Source organism: Trichosurus vulpecula, chromosome 1 (genome assembly GCF_011100635.1).
Source record: "Trichosurus vulpecula isolate mTriVul1 chromosome 1, mTriVul1.pri, whole genome shotgun sequence".
In the NCBI taxonomy this organism is placed as follows: domain Eukaryota; kingdom Metazoa; phylum Chordata; class Mammalia; order Diprotodontia; family Phalangeridae; genus Trichosurus; species Trichosurus vulpecula.
In genome coordinates this window covers 394230131-394244099 of record NC_050573.1, presented here as the reverse complement: position 1 = coordinate 394244099, position 13969 = coordinate 394230131, and the positions used below count along the sequence as shown (strand labels likewise).

The window sequence follows — 13969 nt, the reverse complement described above, 5'->3', positions numbered from 1 at the left end:
GGTGAATCCCCCAACCTATATTTTTTTCACCTTAGACAGGTACTCCCACCATTACTTGTCCACACGCTGAGGAACTGGGCTGGGTCTGCTTCTTGCCTGGGTTTGAGTCATATAAAAACTGTAGGTCCAAAGCAGCATGTGGCTTCAGTTATCAGGGCTCTTCTTACTGTTACTGGTTTGAATTTGGTTTCCTACTTGCCCTGCTCTCACCTTTCAGCTCCTACAGATCTCTTGCTTCCTATGCCTTGCTTATTGCTTTGACCTTTAATGCTCATGTCTGTCTTGGCCTTTTACTATATCCTTTTTGAGTTGCACAACTTTATTCTGTCCTTCTGTGTCCTCTTGATCTGTCTAGTTTCTAAATCTATTCCCAGCTATTTATGGACATCCCGACTTTAATTTGCTATCTAGTTCTGATCCATAGTCTTTCTCTGCTATTGTTTCCTGAATCTGTACCTAATCTATACTTCTTCCTTGACCACCTGCTCTAGGTCCAGCCAATACCCACCATTAAACCAACTCTCCCAATCTCAGTTTCTCTGACACTTAACAGCTATATGATCCAAGCAAATTACATAAAACTCTGGGCTTCAGTTTTCTCACCAATAAAGTGGGGTATTTGGACTAGATGGATTCGAATGTCTTTTCTAGCTCAAAATCTAGGTTCCTATGATCCAATAAATCTGGACTCACTCCCTAATTTACTGCTGATTTTATTGAACTATGCCACAGTCAAGGATGGACCAACCTGGTATCTGATAATGGGGTGGTTCATTCTGAGCACTGGCCAAGAAAACAGCTCTTTGCATGTTGACTCAAGACCTGACAGTCTCTATGACAACCACTAAATTACAACAGGTGGCTCCAGCCCAAACATCCCCTGGATTTAATCTCTGTATTGAATTTACCTTTTTATCCTGTCAACACCAGGACTTCAGGCAGCAATTGGTTGAAGACTCAGGGCCAAGAGCCAGGACTTGGAGAGCCAGGATAAGGGTAGGGGTACACGAAGCAGAGATGACCTACAGAATGCCCACAGACCAGTGGTAGAGCCAGAAATAGGCATCTAGAATCAGGTTAGGAGGATGTGTCCGCACCAAAGGTCAGAGGCAGGCAGTAGATCAATCAATCAATAAACATTTATTAAGCCAGGCATTATATGCCAGGCATTATGCTACACTCTGGGGGTACAAAAACAGGCAAATGACAGTTCCTGCCCTCAAGGAGTTTCCAGTCTAATGAAGGAGCCAACATGCAAATAAACTTCTACAGAGCACACTAGAAACAAGATAAATAGTAAGTAATTAGCCAAGGAAAGGAACTAGAATTAAGAGGGGTTGGGGAAGTCTTCCAATAAAAGAAGGGATCTTAGTTTGGACTTAAAGAAAGCTAGGGAAGTCGATAGGTAGAGTGGAGGAAGATATTCAGAAGGGCTCAAAAGACCTCACATGATGTATCTTGTCCCTCTTTAAGGGGCTTATCAGGTATTACTGTGTATTATTGTTATCAATGTTTATCTTAACCCACTGCCACATTTTTAAGTTTCCTTGTGGAAGGAACTACAACTTATCTAAACTTGTATACGTCCCCAAGTACTCAGCACATCACACTACAAGCAGTAATTGTTTAACAAATCTTAATTCTAATTTGGCAGAAAGGCCAGAAGAGAGGGAGAGAATCTAGTCTAAGATCCCAGGAAAGGAAACTAGACAACCAGGGATTAGAAGTCTGGATACAGAAGGAGCATGACTAATAGGAGTGGGAACCCAGTCTAGGAATCTAGACAATAAGCACCAGCAGTTTTATCTTACAACTAGGTTAGATTCCTGATTCCATCCTGAGTGTGTCAGAGACCAACCTTAGATCCTTTGGCAAGGAATAGTTCATATGAAATACTTAGCACGTGGGTTGGAAGAAGCAACAGATTCTGGTACATGTGAGACAGTTTCACAGCTATGCATTTTTCCAAAATAGACTTGATCAGCAGTCCCCAGTGGTACTGCCCAATATAACAGAATAATCCAGTAAAATAAGATTTACCAAATCCCGTGGGATTTTTGTCTAAATGCTTTATCACTCTATGAGGCCACACTGTTTCCTGTTGCCAGCTGACAGGCAGTATAGTGTACTGGAGAACAAGCTGCACTTGAAAGTCAGAAAGACCCAGGTTCAAATTCCATCTCAGACAGTTACTAGCTGTGTGATTTTGAGCAAACCACTTAATCTTTCTAGGCCTCAGTTTCCTCATCTGTAAAATGAGGTTAGACTCAATGATCTCTAAAGTCCCTTATAGCTTTAAATCTATGAACCTATGTTAAATCCCTGGGCAAGCCTCTCTGATCAGAACTAGCTCCCCATGCCCAATTCTCTGGTTTCATGCGGTCTTCATTAGAATAGAGGAACTTAGTATATAATCTCTTTTAGAGAGTCATCCCCATCTAAACTCTGAATCTGTTCTTATTCACTGGTTGCTGGTCATCTTCCTCCACCTTCTGTAAGAGAAGAAAAAGGAGGAGGAGGAAGAGGAAGAGGAGGAGGAGGAGGAAAAGCTGCTTTCCTTCTCCCACCCCATCGGAAACATAGAAAAGTAGAGGAATAAATTCTGTGTGGAATCTCAATCCCAAAGAAAACTGCTTTGGGAAGAAAAATCATCTGTGGTTACTCCCTGATACCCTGAGTCAATATTTTGTGGAAGACTGGAAAAAGGGCTTGGCAATTATATAGAAAATAATCTCCTATCCTCCAATCTTTTATCCACTCTCTCCCCAAACCAGTAAGAAATTTATAACATCCAAAACATGAAGAGGAGAAGAAAACTAGAAACATGCTTCTTTGCAGACAGCCTCTCACACCATTTTTTCACGACCCATGATTTCACCAGTGTAGGGTGTTCCAGTAAGGAAAACTTCCTCTACCAATGCAGTTCAGCAACTATTTGCAATTTAATAACCTTTGAGCGTTCCCTAGAATACTCTCCTAATTGAACAACCAAAGTCTGTGACAGGTGAACTTGAACCCAGGTCTTCCTGATTCCAAAGCAGGCTTTCTAACCACACACTCCCTTTTATTGGCTTATATCTAGAAATTTAAGATTTCTGGTAGATTGGTTGAGGCAAAGAAACTCTTCTTTAATGCCTTAAGTCAATGCAAATTATACCAAGGGATGATCAGCCAGACAATATGAATCACCGGCAAGTTTAAATTTTTCTTGAATCCAAGTTCAAGTAACTGAATAGAGCCTTAGCTCTCTGACTGCAAGGTAAGGCCAAAAAAGAAACAAATATACCCCCTCTGATCCCTAGTTTCGCTCATTTTGGGGCAGACAGAGAGTCACTATAACTAAAGCCCTCCAAAGATAAAACACCTGGGATTCAGTTAAGACTAGTAAGACTCACTATGAGTTTACTCCTACATATCTCTCCCCACCCCCTTCCCCCCAAAAAGCCCAAACAAGCCTTGGAAACAGGGAAGGGAAGGTAGAACTCTCCACAATCTAAGAAAAGCAGGGAAGCAATTCTACTCCTAAAACTTAGAGCAGTGAGTGATTACCATCTTTCACAGACTACAGCAAATGAGGATTTATTTAATACTTCTTGTCTCTATGAAGTGACATGCATATTTCTGCACTTTCAAAAGTATAAAGGAAGTGGAAGGATTTATATATCAAATCCTGGCTGTTCTGGAGAAAAGGTTAATAATAAACTGGTCTATTTAAAGGCAAACTAAAAAGAGATGAATATTGAATCCCCTTCTCAGTGTCCTAACTACCCATGTATAACTACAGTACCAGAGACAGCCAATTCTTAAAACTAGACACAACCACACATTTCACCCTTCCTTAGTACGTAAAATCTTTCAACTTGCTGAAGAGCAGAGAGGATGTGTGTGGATGTGTGTGTGAATGTGTAAAACGCAGGATGTTTTATTTTGATTTTTCAGTTATCCTAATGCACAGTTCATTAAGGATTATAAAAGTGAACAAGAGTATAAGGAATTTGGGTCTTGATTATATTACAATGAAATAAATGATTAGAGGCAGGTTTCAAATGAACACACATAAAAATTTGTCCTATCAACACTTCTAGAATATAGACTTTTGTCATACTCTTAAATTGCCCTAGTGCTACATAGGAACTTGGAGAAGACAGTCATTTGCAGTATTTGCACTAGACCAATTGTATTCCTTGAAAAGACAGTAGGAATCCCTAGAATGTGGTGCATAAATATCATATTTTATGGAGAACATATGACACTTTACCTAATACCTTTGCTACAATCTCTATCATGGCTTGATTTTGAGAAATATTATTAAATTTTTGTACTCTCGATCAAATACACCTCTCAGGATGCCTGGAATATTTGGTACTAAAAATTTACTGACAATTTTACTTGACTAAACAAAATTGTATGTGTCTTACTGGATGAAACAGATTTCATACCTGTCATGGTCACCTTAGGCATCTAAATTGTGCAAGGATATCAAGATTTGTAAATCTTCAATTGAAAGACACAGAGAGTTAGACACATCAGGTATTGTGACCATTATTTTTAATGTTAATAACAATGTTTTTTCTCAATTCAGTTGCCAGGTGTAAGCTGCTACCTACAGTGTCCAGGTCTAACAACAACTTGCTGTTTCTACCTCTCTCTGTTCCTCTCTCCTTCCCTCTCTGTGTCATGAGAAAATCTGGCCAGACTTGGCTCCTTCCCCCAGAGGAAGGGTGGGGTGATGATGGGTTGACAGAAAGACAGAATGACTGACTAATCCATAGGTGTAACCACTAAGCACCAAAGAAATCATAGCAAAGTCTATGGACATCTTTTACTTATTTAATTTTGTCTGATACAGTCAAAGGTCCTTGGGGTACCCTAGATTGGTGTTTTTGTAAAAGGCTCCAGCTCCCTTTGTTTACTTCTGAAAGTAAGTCCCAATATAGGGGCTACTTCATAGCCAATCTATAGTCTTGGTAGAGATCTCCTGGGTGGAACCCACATGAGGTATGACATATCCCTGAATCATGACAGAAAGGACCTAGATAGGTATGTCACAAGCTAGCATTTTGAGATCAATAAATTATAACTAAGTTAAATTGCCTTATGCATTGATGTGCATGAGGTGTGTCTTCTAGAAATCCAGAATCCAACTGGTATGTACATAAGCCTAGAATTTGGGACTAGCTCTTAGTTGAACCTAACTATTATTATTTAATATTTTAATGAATCTTAAGACAGCTGTAAAAATTAACTTCTGCAAATGTATCTGTAAAGAATAAAATACTTTAGTACTTTGATTTTTCTTGTTTCCAGTTTTATCTAATTTAGATTAGTTTTGGGTTATGAAGCATGTCATCCCATTAGACAATTCTCTATTATCACTTCATCTCATATTCTGATATTCGTTCATAAAACTTCTATTATGCAATATGACTTCAGAAACCTAAAATGCAATTCATAAGATTGGTCTTTTTTCAGGTGATAAGGGTGGCTATTTCTTTTATCACTTAGAGCTGTTATTTCTTAATTCATGAGAAACATGGTTATCTAAAATATTAATACACAGAAGAAAATTCATTAGGGGAGTTATAATTAAGGGGAGTAGAAAAAGTAGTATTAACTGGGAGTTATTAACCCAGCATTATTTTAAATACCTTGTTGCCCTTTTTATTGGCCACTTTTGAACATTCTACATCTGGGCAACCTAGCCATCAAACTCTGAATTACTACATGGAGTTCTACCAAGTACCAGTCCAAAGATATAGGAAGGTTATTTGAAACCAACTAACAATATCCTATACCCCAGGATAAAGCTCAAAGAAGTATTTTATGACAACAAAAAATGCAGGCTAAAAAAATTTTAACATATATACAGCTCAAATAACCTAGCAAAAAAGGAAAAAATAATCTGTGAAATGTTGATGACCCTCTCCTCCTCCTCTAGCATCCTTTTGGAAAGATATCCCCCAAAAAGTAGAACAGGAAAAAAATCTGAGGGGAAAAAAAGCCCATCTTTCTCAACAAATCAGATTTCATTAATTTTTTTAAAATGCCATCATTTTAATGTATGTGGAAAAAAATAATTCTCCGAATAGAAGATAAAAAGAAGTATGGTTTTAAGACTCCAATTACACTTTCTTTCCAGTTTACCTTCTGTAGCCAAACTAACACATTCTTTCTCCAAGTAGATTATAATTCATGCTCAGAAATACTTCAATACAGCTGCAGGCAATCTCAATGAGCTTTCTATTTGAGGTAGGGTAGGGGCTGCCTGCCTGCGCAACCAGCTACCATCAAAGCAAGGGCCCTGAAATGTCTATGTCAACATTTTGCCCCTTACCCAAGACGCAACACGCTAATACATAATCGACCAGTTTGTATTCACATTTCCAACTTCAGCTACCTCTCAAATGGAACCTAAAACTTGCTAAATTGTTGTGCTTCTGTCTAAATTCAAACACTGGAGACAAACCTCAATCCAAGATGAGCTCATGATTACTGATGCAGAGAACCAGCCCTCCAACGTTAAACAGCATTTTCAGCTGGAGATACTGGCCTACATACAAAAACCAAATGCTATTTTCCAGAAGATTTATGAAAACATAAAGCTAAAACCACCAACAGGACTTCAAACCAAAAAGCTATTTAAGCATATTCTATGTGTGCCATTCCCAAAAGGCATTTTTAACATCTTAGCAAAAAAATAAAAAACTGCCACTAGTCAGAGGTTTGTCTTTCAAATTTAAATCAAGAAGAAACACTGACTTTAAGGGAATAATTTCAGTGACCACAATTTTAAATCAGCTTATTGTTCTAAAATTAAGAGTGATTATGTTTAGTCATATGAATTTTGGTTGGCAGGATAGAAAATGCAACAAATGTGCAACGTGGATTTGAGCCTGCTTTGCAAGCATAATTCTATAGTGAAATACAGAACCTCTGGCATTCAGAAATGATACTGAATTTGAAAAATGGTTTTAGCAACATTTTAAAAGGAACCTTGCTCCATTATTCTACCAGTTTAACAAATCTGAAAAAAATATCCATATAAAACACTGTACAAAGTATTTTTTTATCTACAATGCAATCTTCTCTTCCTTTTGTTATACTTCATTGAAAGGGTCAGAAGTAACACTAAATTTTTAAATAAATAAAAAAACCACACCCTTACATACCTGCCACCCTTTAATCCAGCTATCCTGCCCACAACTACCACTACTTAACTTAATTTTAAAATTCTCAATGTTTCTGAGATTGTCTGCTCTTCTGAACAGGCAGAAGAGCAAAAAAACCACTTCACCCTAATCACAAAAATTCATTTTCAATAATTTCCCTCCATGCTCACCCTATGATTAGTTTTACTAAGCTCCAACAGGCAGGACTGGTTATATCTGTTAACATCATTTTGGATAAGATTCTGGAGTTGCTGATTTCCTGTTTTTGGAAGTTACAGTCCTTTCGCAAGGATCCCTAAGGCAAAATTGTTCAGTGTTCCTGGGTAAGCTTTAACAGCCTTTGTTCTTCACTTTACTACATTCATTACTGCTTTCTTCTCTCTTCTCTTCCTCCAAAGCCTTTGCTTTTCCATGATAAATTTAAATGCCAACTCAAATCTAAGAATATACTTTTAAGACATTAGAGACTTTTCCATTATCCATGATTGTGACATTATAGGTTTGAAATAGGTATCCTTTGGCAGAGGATGCCAGCCCATCCAGTGTTCTTTTGGTATTTCATTATTATTCCATATTAAAATGTATCCCACAAATAATCCACTAGAACATTCAATCCAATCCATTCTCCCCTCAACACACCCATCCCCACTAGCACCAAAATCACTAAAACATTCCTCTGCTTGGTTCCAAATGAATCCCTTTCAGGATGAGACAATGCTGCAAAGTGAAATAAAGATGGTCAGTTGAATGGAGAAAATGTATGTCTAAGTCCAAAGTCTCTAAATTCTAAAATGATAGCCAGGTGGCCTCCATTTGATGAGGCAGTTACCTTTTATGTAACCATACGGAAAATGTTACATGTGTAAATGCTACATGGGCAGGACTGTGGTGCAATGCAAAACAATGCATTTTCCCCACAAGGCCCATGGTTTCTTACCAGCATTTGCACTTGGCACTTATCAAGGCCTATTTCTTGAAACTGAATAGCCAGCAAGATGCCTATGCACATGCTATTTAAAATGAAGCCATCCTAAGTTAGCTCTGATAACAATGTCATCATAAAGTCATGCTAATCCCATTAAACTTGGATAAGATATGAGTATTTCTTGTAGAGTCAAACCACAATTTCTTCACCAGTGAACCAATCGGTTGTCAATCTGTGTATGCATGTATCTTCAAATTATTATATTCATGCTCAAAATATCATATCTCACCTTGTGAACCTTGACCTTTTGGAAAGACTGATCAATGTTCAGTTACTGTGACACAGATGCATTACCTCTGCAAATATGAAAGGGTTAAAAGCAGCCCCAGTCAATAGGCCTACAAGAAAAAAAAGACAGTATGTATGCCTCACAGCATTACTGAAATGCATTTATGCTCATTCCTAGAACAATATTGTTACCTTTTGGCCTTCACAACAGTCGGATGTACCCCCCCACATAAACACACACACACCCTTTAATAGCATCTAAGATGAAAAGCACAAGACAGCACATATCCTGCAAAAGAAAACAGCATGCAAAGCAGCATTCTCCAAATCACAAATAAAACCACAATTACAAAGCCATCAGTTCATTTTGGTTTGGTTTTGTTAAAAGAGAAAGAAAGAGACTGCAAAAAACCAAGTGTCCCCACCCTAGCAAAGCACATTTTTTTTTCTTTAATAAGGGTCATAAATCTCAGCTCCTTGTCCATCCCTTAAGCAAAAGAAAAAGGCAGGAAAAGCCCAAGTAACCTCAGATCCTGCAAACCTGTCCATTTTTTTTCCTCCTCTTCCCTATACAGAATCTTTTAGGACTACATTAGACACATACCAGTGCTGTGTGGTGTCTAAAGTGTGCATTCACATACTGTGTTGGGATGGTACCTTCCTGCAAGCTCCTCTGCTTTTGGCTGCCATGAAGGGAGGAAGCTGCTATCCCACTGTAGTAGCTCAGTGACTGCATTGTGTTCAGGAGCTGATCTGCCTCAAACCAGTTTCAGCCGGTTCTGGTCACCCTACATAAAAAAGCTATGGCAACCCTCGCTGAGTTGCCAACAAGTCCCTGAAAATCAACAGCGCAGGGGGGATCTCGCTAGGGGTTGCTTTTTCCTTTTTGGTTCTGGTGAGGAGGGGGAAGTCATCGTGTATCCCCCCCCAACACACATGCACAGACCCTTGAAATGCTCACCTCTCCAGCGCCCCTAAAGCCTCTCAGGGCCCCATTCCCCCCCTCCCTTCTACCCGAAGCTCCCAGCACATCCATTTCCCCCTCCTTCCTTTCCCCACTTACCTCCCACAACCTGGCTCAGAGCTTTGTGTGTGTATGTGTGTATGTGTGTGTGTGTGTATTTCTATGTGTGTATGTGTGTCTCTGTGTTGGGAGCTAACAAAGAGCCCCCCAATAAAGAAAAATCTAGAGCTCTGTCCTCACTCAGGATGCGTTTGCTGCACACGACGGCCTTCAACCCCATAGCAGAGAGCTGCGGGCTTGTGGACCAGGTTCTTCTCTGCCTGACACCCCGACTCTACTCCACCCCACCTCCCTGCTTGCCCTCCCCTCTCTCCCAATACTGTCACCACCACCACCACCATCACCACCACATGCCCCACACCCGCCCGCCCACCCGGCCAGCCACCACCCCCCTCCTCTTTCTCCAACCTTCTCCTCTTCTTTCAAGTACCTGGGGAGAAAAAAAGTCCAAATCCCTTCACCCCAGGGAAGAAAGCTGGGGATGTCCATAGGGAGAAGGAAGGATGAAGGGGAAGAAGGGGAGGAGTGGGGGGACAGAGGCCCCTTTAAAATAAACAGTGTAGAGACAGTGCTGGGGGAGGGGAGGAGGAGAAGGAGTGCCCCACTGCTCACGTGGCCCCCTCTCAGAAGCCGTGGGGCCTAGCTCCAGCGGCGCCTTTTTCCAACCCCCCAGGAAAGTGGCAGCAAAGAGAAAAGAAGCTCTCCCCAGAGAAGAGGTTGGAGAGGCCAATGCTGTCAGGCCAAGGGGGCTAAGAATTGCCCACTGCCACCCCACCCCTGCAGTGGTGGCAGGAGCTAGGGGCAGATGCAAATGCCACCTACCTACCCCCCCACCCATTCCAGTCTTCTACCCAGAGCCCCCCTCTCCTGGTTCCTTCCTGCCCTCCGACCCTCACCTTTCCAGCCACCCACACCCACATACACACACACATACACACACATAGGCGCACACCCACCCCCTTCCCGGTGTTGGCCTTTGCAGCGGTCAAGCCCGGGTGTCTGGGCCGCAGCTCGGATGACCTTTGTTTAGCTCGGCGCCGCCGGCTGCTGCTGTAGCTGTCGTGGCTGCTGCGGCTGCTGCTGCTGCTGCTACGGCGGCGGCAGCGGCGGCGGCTGCTTCCATATTACGGGCGTGTCATCTGCATTCCCGCTGCCTGGGTCTGTGTGTGTGTGTGTTGGGGCGGCCTCGCCGCCGCCGCTGTTGCTGCTGCTGCTGCTGTTGCTGCTGCTGCTGCTGCTACTACTACTACCACTGGCTGCGCCGCAGCTTCAGCTCCCCGGGCAGCTGCAGCAGGAGCAACCACAGCAGCAGGGGCGCCCGGGCCGGGCCCCACCGCAAGATACCCCGGGGCCTGGAAAATCTGAGGCCCCGGGCCAGGCGGGCAGGCGGGCTCCGGCACTCGGGTCCCCGCCGCGCGCGGCCCTGTGCCTCTCTCCCGGGGAGCAGCGCGCGACGACCCAGGGCAGCTTGGCAGAGTAGGCCGCGCGCGGCGCCGCGAGCCCGGGGCTGAGCAGAAGCTGCGGCCTAGGGAGGGAGGGGAGGGTGCCGCCGTGGCCCCAGCTCGCCCAGGCACGGCCGGAGAGCCGAGCGAACAAAAGAGAGGAAAGGGAGAAGGGGGAGGGGGGAGGGGGGGCTGGAGATGGGGGAAGGGAAGATTGGGGAGGGGGGTGTTGGTTAGAGAGAAAGGCATGCAATATGCTATTATTCTTATAACTAGCTTAGATTATTACGAATTTTAAAGTAAGTCTGACAGACCTGCCAAGTCTCACCCATATGGGGCTGCTGGATTTTAACTCTCGCCCTGGTGATGGTGGTGGTGGTGGTGAGAAGGATGGAGAAAGGATTTTTTTTTTTGTCCAATGTGTATTTCAATCAGACATTTTAGGATCTGACTCAGTCCTTTAAACGGCCGCAAGCCGCAGCTACTGGAGAGCAAGGCCTTGCTAAAGATGGCTGGAAAATATCGAGAGGCTGAGGGTGGAGGGGGGGGATCTCAAGGAAAAGAAGGAGGAGTGGTGGCTCTGTTAGCCTTATAATGGTGGCAAATAAAAAAAAGGAGAGGGGGAAATCTTAAGAGAAATTAATTTCAAGCTTCTCCCTTGAGGATAAAGAAGGGGCCCTTTATTTATAGGTCCAGCTTGAAGCCCTTTTCACTTTAAACCGTGCCACAAAAGGAGTGAAGACACCCCAGTGGGGAGAATGAGTTTAAAAGCCACGCATTTTGCTATCCGAGAATAAAAAAGAATTGAGACTTGATTAAACTATGTCATTTTTCGTTTCAATGGTAGTTTTTTAAAAGTGAAGAAAATGGTATTAGGAAAACTCAGAGGGAAGGGAAAACAAGATGCAAAAAGCCCAAGTTTTTAAATTCTAGAAGCAAGTTTTTTTGTAAATATAACATAACATGGTATTTTTAAAGACAGAGTATACAATAGTCAAACACATGTATAATACTGAAACGTCTCTATCTTTTCATGTCTTAAAGGTGAGACAGTTTTCTATTGTAGATTGAGCCTCTTGTTTTATCCATTTGTATGTCATGGTTTTTGAAATGTCCACAATCTGTTTTTTTTTTTTAGGAAACATCACACAAAACTGAAAACCAATTTAAAACACACAATGCCAATTGAGCAACCACTGGGAATAGAACAAAATGGGAAAATCTGTTAAAAAAAAAAAAGAAAAGAAAAGAAAAAAAATGCCTTTCTCTCCAAATCTGCTAAGACTTCATTTGGCTCTACCCCTACAAATACTGCATCAAACTAGGCTACACCTTTTTTAAAAACTGCTATACCATTTGACTAAATTCCAGTGGCAAAGAATATTTCCAGCTGACTCTTTACTGCATGAAATATTTTTGGGTGTTTCCTTTTGTTGGTTTTAAATTAGATTAATTAGTTAATTTCTGCGGAGCATTTGGAAGATGAAAAGCACTTGCAAGAAGTGTACCTTACATTAACTTCCATTGTTCTTATGTTATAGAGTTATAATTGAACATAACAGTTTTGCTATTTAAAAAAAAACTTTTCATATGAATGAACTGAAATATAATCTCGGAGATGTCATTACTCTTTAGTCTAAAATAACAAATTGCTTGTAGTTGCATATAAATTTGACTATATTTACAATTTTAGAAAGGTTTATGTAAATGGAAAAATTTTCACCAGTATACCTCACATTTGCCAGTACTATATGATAAAATGGAAGATCATCAAGGGCCTGAAAAGAATCACTTCCAACCCTCTGTGAATTGTATTTTCAATTTTACTTGAACTTTGATTCTTTTTTTCTTCTCCACCTCATGAATGAGCCCATGGCCCTATGAGCTACAATATATAGTCTGCAACAGACTACTGGCATGTATTCATGGTATTGTTATATATTCTATGGAAGTATGTGACAAGTATGCCATGATATTTAATAAATGCTATAGCATTTAATGGATTTGGGCTCTGTGGCCAATTTGATAGCGTTTCCTCAACCCTTTTCATTGTCATTCATGTTACAGAGCGGCCAAAGGGATTTGAAGGGTTTCAAAATTGTAAGTAGATGGAATATTTTCCATGGAGTGTGTCTTCATCTTCAGAATTTCCTGATGGTCTCAAAATGGCAAAGATTGTTTTTGAACAGGTCACTTGGCAAAAACATTTCAAATCAAGACTTTCCCATAATAGCAGGAGCCATAGAGAAAATTGGTTTGCAAATGTGCCTGGCTTCACAGATAATAGATCCATTATGATAATCTTCAAAACATATAAATATATCAAACTGGTAATAGAAGATGCAGTTTTCCTACAAATCATCAAAACCATTTATTTCTAGATGGATTTGGATGAACCATTTTGCTAACTAACTTTGTTAGTAACTTACAAGAGAAATAGACTAAAAGCATAAGCTCCAAAATGCTGTATTTCACAGAATTATAAAATTCCAATGTTGGAAGGAATTTTTTTATACAAAATATAAGATAAAAAATCCTTTACCCCACCAAAAAAAATCGATACAAAAACTCTTTGGAAGGATACACTGTATCCTGTTTTATGCAACTATAATGGCACAGGCAGTTACCTGACTATGCAAGATTGAAACAAAGTATTGCTTCTGAGTGTCATGCATAAAGGTCAACACAAAGAAATCATGTAACATTAATGCCAAATAGAAACTACAAGAATTTCAGTTCCTTGGGGATTTTGTTATTTTGGGATTATTTTGTGGGTTTTTTGTTTTGTTTTGTTTTTTCTGTATAAATCAAAAGGGATCTGATTTTTCAACAAACACCCATCAGTGGACTTCAAAATGCCAGCTTTGGTTTTTTAAGATGATTTTTCTCATTTGTAGAGCTCATTTGTAAGGCATAGAGATAATAGCCCTTTCCATATCTTTCTGTCTTCCTCATTCCTCAGTGGAAATAGGAAAACATACTATAGACAGAGTACATAACAGGTGACAAATACACCTTCTTAGGTATATTTGCAATATGCAACTCCTCAAACTGAAAGGTCTATGACCTCTGAAGAGATATAGACTAAATTTATCATTGATTTTTTTAAAAAAGTATTGCT

At 40.7% G+C, this 13969-nt stretch overlaps 1 protein-coding gene across 4 annotated transcripts in view; it reads right to left on the bottom strand.

Moving 5' to 3' along the window:
* ZNF532 (zinc finger protein 532) overlaps window positions 1-10653 on the bottom strand; it is a 111159-nt gene extending 100506 nt beyond the window's left edge. For 3 of the 4 annotated variants that reach the window (XM_036737086.1, XM_036737054.1, XM_036737076.1), the window contains exons 1-2: window positions 10363-10413; window positions 8384-8492 (exon numbers count right to left, since the gene is read on the bottom strand). The gene's annotated coding sequence lies outside the window, so the exon portion shown is untranslated. Of the gene's footprint in view, window positions 1-8383; window positions 8493-10362 lie in introns of all 4 variants that reach the window. The other variant, XM_036737069.1, reaches the window with a different exon arrangement.
* Between the last annotated feature and the right edge of the window lie 3316 nt (window positions 10654-13969).